Here is a 6,269-nt window from a genome sequence, read left to right on the forward strand (position 1 = left end):
TATACAATACATCAATGTATACAACGAAAACACAATATAACAAAAATATACAATACAAATATCTATGCAACACAACTATGCAGTATATCAATGTATACAACAATAAAATACAATGTAACAGTGTATACAACAAACATATACTAATATAACAATATATACAACAAATATATATGACATAACAATGTATACAAGGAAAATATAGAACGGTGCCATGGGTGATCGGTTCCCACTGCAACCATTTCTTGTTGAATTTCAGGACAGGAATCTTGGTTCACTCGACCACAGGCAAAGTGTAGCGCAAAATGGGTTGCGCAGCAGAACGAAACTGACCAGTCTTCGTATATGCGAGCGAAGCGAGCAAAGGTTGGCAACAAACTCTCTCGCTTCGGTCCGAAAAATATTTTTCATGTCAAAATAAAATATCGCCACCATCAAATATAGACACACATTTACTCACAGGGTTGTGCTCTTAGATTTCCAACCTCATACTTAACAATTACTCACGTGAAATATATTTTAATCAACGTTTTAAGCGCCGCTGGTGCTCTCACAGAGCGTTCTTCGCCTCCATTACCCCTGCCAGCTTCCGGTTCAGCGGAATGAAGGAACAAGAATAAGCAGAAATTAAGAGGACACATCATATTGCCCAAATTTCTCATTAAACTGTTCCAGATTATTTATCTGATATGTTGTGGTTATTGTTAGAATTTTAGTAACAGTTATTCTAAAAAGGCTCACTCCTGACGTAGCGAGTGGATGAATGCAAGGGAGGTAATTGCGCAAGTAGTTATTTTTGCGGGAAATACAAACACAGTAAAATGTGGCCATACGCTGGGACAGATGCCGTCAGCTGGTACGTAATATGAAGTAAAATTAAACTTATTTCTTTTCTTGTTAAGAAAAAGTGTTCAATGTGATCTAAGTACCGATTTGACGAAAAGCTATTCTTTTCATTTCTTGATCAACTCTTATCAATACAAAATAGTTCTATTACAAAGCAAAAGATCGTTTTCACTGTAAACGAAAACCGTGACACCTCACGACAAATCCACTTGATCACTTGAAATTTAAAAACAAAACATCCATACCTCAAAGTAAATGTCTTTCCTGTCCCGCATTGTCCTGTTATAAGGAGATTGTGGTCTGCCTCAGCAACAGCAATGCAGTTCCTTTGCTCCTCATTCATGGTTAATCTGCACGACGACTGTCATCTGCGAACTTTGAGGAGGACATGCGACTCGACAAGTGTTTTCAGAGTTACCTAACCTGTTCCTTCATTCCGCTGAACCGGAAGCTGGCAGGGGTAATGGAGGCGAAGAACGCTCTGTGAGAGCACCAGCGGCGCTTTAAACGTTGATTAAAATATATTTCACGTGAGTAATTGTTAAGTATGAGGTTGGAAATCTAAGAGCACAACCCTGTGAGTAAATGTGTGTCTATATTTGATGGTGGCGATATTTTATTTTGACATGAAAAATATTTTTCGGACCGAAGCGAGGGAAGTTTGTTGCCAACCTTTGCTCGCTTCGCTCGCATATACGAAGACTGGTCAGTTTCGTTCTGCTGCGCAACCCATTTTGCGCTACACTTTGCCTGTGACTCGACAGACACGTCATTGCACGTAATTCAGGAGTATGATACCTCAACACAATTGCTGTTAATTATATTTCGATTTCAGTGCCATCATAAAGACTTAGACGCAATTGTACCACTTTCAACAGTCAAGAACTGCGTATAATTGTTAACAAACTGAATTGTGAAAGAGTGAGTTTAGTTTGTCGCCAACTCTGAAAGTAATCGAGTCCACCAGACAATCGAGTGATCAACAGCATGAGCATCGATCTACGCAACTGGGATATGATTACATATGTCAACCAAGTCAGCCTGGCTGGTCACCCGATTCCGTTAGTCGCCTCTTGCCACAATCATGGGTGCAGATCCACCCCGGATCTTCACGAGTTAAATTGTGAAAGAGAAACTGAGTGAGTGTGTGAGTTTAGTTTTACGCCGCTCTCAACAATATTCCAACTATATGGCGGCGGTCTGTAAATAATCGAGTCCAAACCAGACGATCCAGTGATCAACAGCATGAGCGTAGATCGGCGAGACTGGGAACCGGTGACATGCGTCAAGTCAGCGTGGCTGACCACCCGACCCCGTTAGTCGCCGCTTACGACAAGCATAGTCGCCTTTCGTGGCAAGCATAAGTTGCTGAGACCAATTCTAATCCGTATTTTTACGGGGCAAGAGAAAATGGATATAAAAGAGAATCTTCAAAGAACGTCTCTGGATATTCATGAAACAACACAAAGGATTCTCTCGTATCTGTCATTTGTTGTAGCTGGTTAGAGTCTTGAGTATGTATGGCATCCGCCAGGGTGGTGTCGCGGGTTCGACCCCCGGCCGCGTCATTCCAATGGGTCTTGCTGTTCCCTGCTTTGGACACTGCATTAATGGGTACAACAAGTATTGGTCGCCTCGGAGTAAGTAAAATGTGTCTGAGTTGGGTATTCAAGCTTAACCGCGGTATGGTATCTCAGTCAGCTAGCACTGTCAAACCAGCTGAAGCCTGGGCTAGCACAAGCGGTCACACATGCATATCGTCATAGAAGCGAAATATTCTGAACTACGACTTTAAACACTATTTCACCTCCCCTCCTTTGAGTACACATGGCGAACATGTTCAGAACGTATGGGCGATATTTTACGTGCGCTTTGTTAAATATGCAATACTATTTCCAACTTGACGACGATACAAGAATCTATCTCCTCGAATAACGAAATCGTATATCCAGGACATTTGTCCTTACCAGCGTAGATTGCAGCTAATTCGCCTAATTTAGATAACATACAACTTTCTGTTTTACATTCAACAGAACTGTCACTCCTTCTAATATGAACGACCCTACACACTAAAATGTATGTACCAAATAGGTGAACCCCATTCCCTAAAACCGAAGATATGTCATTGAAGTAATGAGACTCGTGAACATCCGGTTATAACAGATCTTAAACCCATGCTTGTCGTAGGAAGCGCTTAATTAGCGGATCGGTTGGTCAGGCTCGCTGACTTGGTTGATCCATGTATTCGGTCCCAATTTCGTAGATCGCTGCTCGTGCTGCTGATCACTGGATTGTTATTTACAGACCTCTGCCAAGACGGTGGCTTATTGCGGAGTAAAACCTAACTCACTCACTAAAGTACTGAATTTAGGTCCAGTCAAACATAAAGAAACGGTTCGCTCAAACGCAGCCCTTCTCGTGCAGTTATGCTGTTATTGACAAAGCCAAGACTTGCGACTTTGCGTCGTTTTCCACGTGAAGGTTGAGAAATGATGTATTCGAGAGATTGAGTACCGCATTCATACACATAATTAACTTCGTTATGGTATAACTTGTACGAATAACAATAACTGCATAATTTCAATCATAAATACCTCTGTGATAACATTTTAATTATATGACGTTTGTAACAATTCAGAATTAGTTGTAAATGAAGTGAAATAATGAAATGTCAGAAACTGTTCACGTTACTGTTTCGCCAAAACACACCCAACGAATTTGTTCCAGACAAGATAGAAAGGTTTGCTCACACGAGCCAGAACAGTCAAAGATGTCTACTACAAAAGCGGTTCGATTCCTCTGATCACAAAGACAACACAAGTCCCATATTTTCAAGGTTAGATTGTTGTATTTCAGCTAACAGAACATCGAACACTCAAAATATTTTAATTTACGGTAGGGTTTCGCCCTGTATTAGGTATAATCAGTCATTATTTATTTATGGGAATTTTAGGGTTATAGCTAAAACGGCACCACAGCAGAACGGCACCAAAATCGTTTTGTGAAAACGGCACCCAAAACGGCTACTGATTAATAGGCTGAAACGTCACCATATATCAGACATTGTTATATTGACTTTATTATTATGTTGACTTTATTGTTTGTAATGTTTAGATGTTTATTTCAAGTTATCAAGCATTCTTTTGGTGGTAAGAGTTCCGCCCGTACCCCACCTCCCAAAACTTTAACTTACGAACTGTCACTCAAATTAATCACTAGTTATACCATCAATAATGTGTGTAAGGCATGAAAAACAATATATGACTTGCAATAACTGCCGTTACCGTATTCAGCCTCGGGAATCGAACGGGTGTCCACATCTGTTGAGTTCGGCATAACATCGCCAAATGTAAGCTATTTACCATACAACTGATCAATGCTCAAGAAAAGTACAAGGTACCTCTACTGGCCTCCGGAGTAAGTGGAGCCGATGCCATGTAACAGCTGGATAAGAATGTCCCCTCTGCTACTTGACTGATACATGTATTCCGCCAAGTGTAAAGAAAAATCCTTATGTCTGGTGTGTGGTTGGGAGTTGTCTTCTGATGCACCACCACCAGTTTTCAATTAAATTCGTACAGGGACCGGTGGTGGGATCTGGTAATAAATAGAAACAAAAGTTGATTGAAATGATGCATTATTAGCAAATTATTTGCATGCATATACTTTACTGCATACACTTACCTTTAAAGTTCTCGGAGCGGTTTACTGCACTAGGGGGCTAGAATGCAGTTTACCGGGCGTAGCACGCTAGCTAATTGGCTTTTCTTTTCTTTTTATAATGCGATGCGCCGGGAACTCTACATTAGCGCCCTGCTATAGCGCACCCCTCCTCGATCTTAGGGTTAGGGATGCCCCCTCCTCGATCTTAGGGTTAGGGATGCCCCCTCCTCGATCTTAGGGTTAGGGATGCCCCCTCCTCGATCTTAGGGTTAGGGATGCCCCCTCCTCGATCTTAGGGTTAGGGACCCCCCCTCCTCGATCTTAGGGTTAGGCTTTTTAGGGTTCGACTCTTACCTTTTTCAGAGTAAATCCCCCAAAATCCGAACACGTTTCGTCCCACCAGGACTCATCAGTGCAGCTTGCAGACGTGTTTTGGGTGCTGACTTTCTGGGGCCAAAACACGCCCGGCCAGAGTTGGAGTTGGAATTTAAAGTGCCTCTTGGATAGACATCTCTTCCGCATTGATACAGTTCTGGATTTCAAGCAACGCTGGTTTTTCCAACACCTTCGGTTTCTAGACTTTCTCCTGAACTCGATCAAGGTTGGTAGCATATACATGCTTCACAGCCTCCAAAAATGCCAGGTACTTGTCTGCTGCACCCGAAAGGTACTTCTTGCGGAAGGTGTAATCCACAAAATAGGAATCATAGAGCGACTTCTGAGAACTGGGCAAACCACGATTCTTCACGGCCCTCCATGTCGATTCAATTGTGTTCGTGTGGGCCCGTTTCCGGATCTTTAAAGTTCTCACTGTGATTGACAGTCAAGTGGACATAGCCAATCTTCGAGAGTTTGCTGTACCCTTTCCAGCAATCTGTGATGATAGTAGTCCCCTTTTCGACATGCTTCTCAATGGCTGGTAAGAGCGTGTCGGCACTCCGGTCTGTGAGCGTTGAGGTACACCTGTCTACTTTCGCGTTCTATCCCTCCAAGCACCCAGACGCCTTCCACCCTCTTCCCACGATTGTATTTTCTTTTGCCAAACTTGGATTCGTCGATCTCAACAGTGGTGCCGGGTCCGCCGATCTTCTCGCTGTCAGTCCCGATAACTGTCATGCATACCTCACGGCAAAACATGTTCCAGTCGACTAGAGTGTGACAGGATCCAATCTTCAACTCCCTCTGAATCACGTCCGATGGAGTCTTGTATACCCAGTAATATAGGTGTTTCAACAGCTGGGGTAGCGTCAAGTGAGATCCAGCAAACCAGCTGCCCTCACGGATGGACACCTTCTGTCCGCATGTTTTCACCCGGCACCGCCATACCAAGCCATCTCTTCCATAACTTGAGTCTTTTTTCTTCGTCAGCTGACCGCGGCCACAACGGGGACAGGCTCCCGCAAAGTCACCAATAACCCCGCGGGCAGTCAGCCAGTCGATAAGCACCGACGGATCAAAGGTCAGACGATAAACGTCGTCATATACCATAGCTTCATTGCATTGGACATCCATTCTGATTGACAATAGCGAGGAATGGCTTCTCAAGATTGATGAATGGGGAGGTGGAGCCTAGCTCCACGCATGTTTTGATTTACTGCGCATGCGTGGAGCTAGGCTGCTTATGACCCGTGAAACGAGCACTTGTCGCCTTTGATGCCCCCGTGGTCCAGAGGTACCGTGTCCGCTAATTAGACTAATTAGCCCTCAACAGGATTCTCGCAAGGCTGGCTGTAGGCGTTGGATCCCCTGCAGCTCGGAAAAAA

The 6,269-nt window shown here is 43.5% G+C and overlaps 1 pseudogene; it reads right to left on the reverse strand.

Annotated features, from left to right (window-relative positions):
* Positions 1-5,080: 5,080 nt before the first annotated feature.
* On the reverse strand, positions 5,081-6,018 carry LOC137273921 (uncharacterized; annotated as a pseudogene).
* Positions 6,019-6,269: the final 251 nt, after the last annotated feature.

The sequence above is a fragment of the Haliotis asinina genome, chromosome 2, assembly GCF_037392515.1.
Source record: "Haliotis asinina isolate JCU_RB_2024 chromosome 2, JCU_Hal_asi_v2, whole genome shotgun sequence".
NCBI lineage: Eukaryota > Metazoa > Mollusca > Gastropoda > Lepetellida > Haliotidae > Haliotis > Haliotis asinina.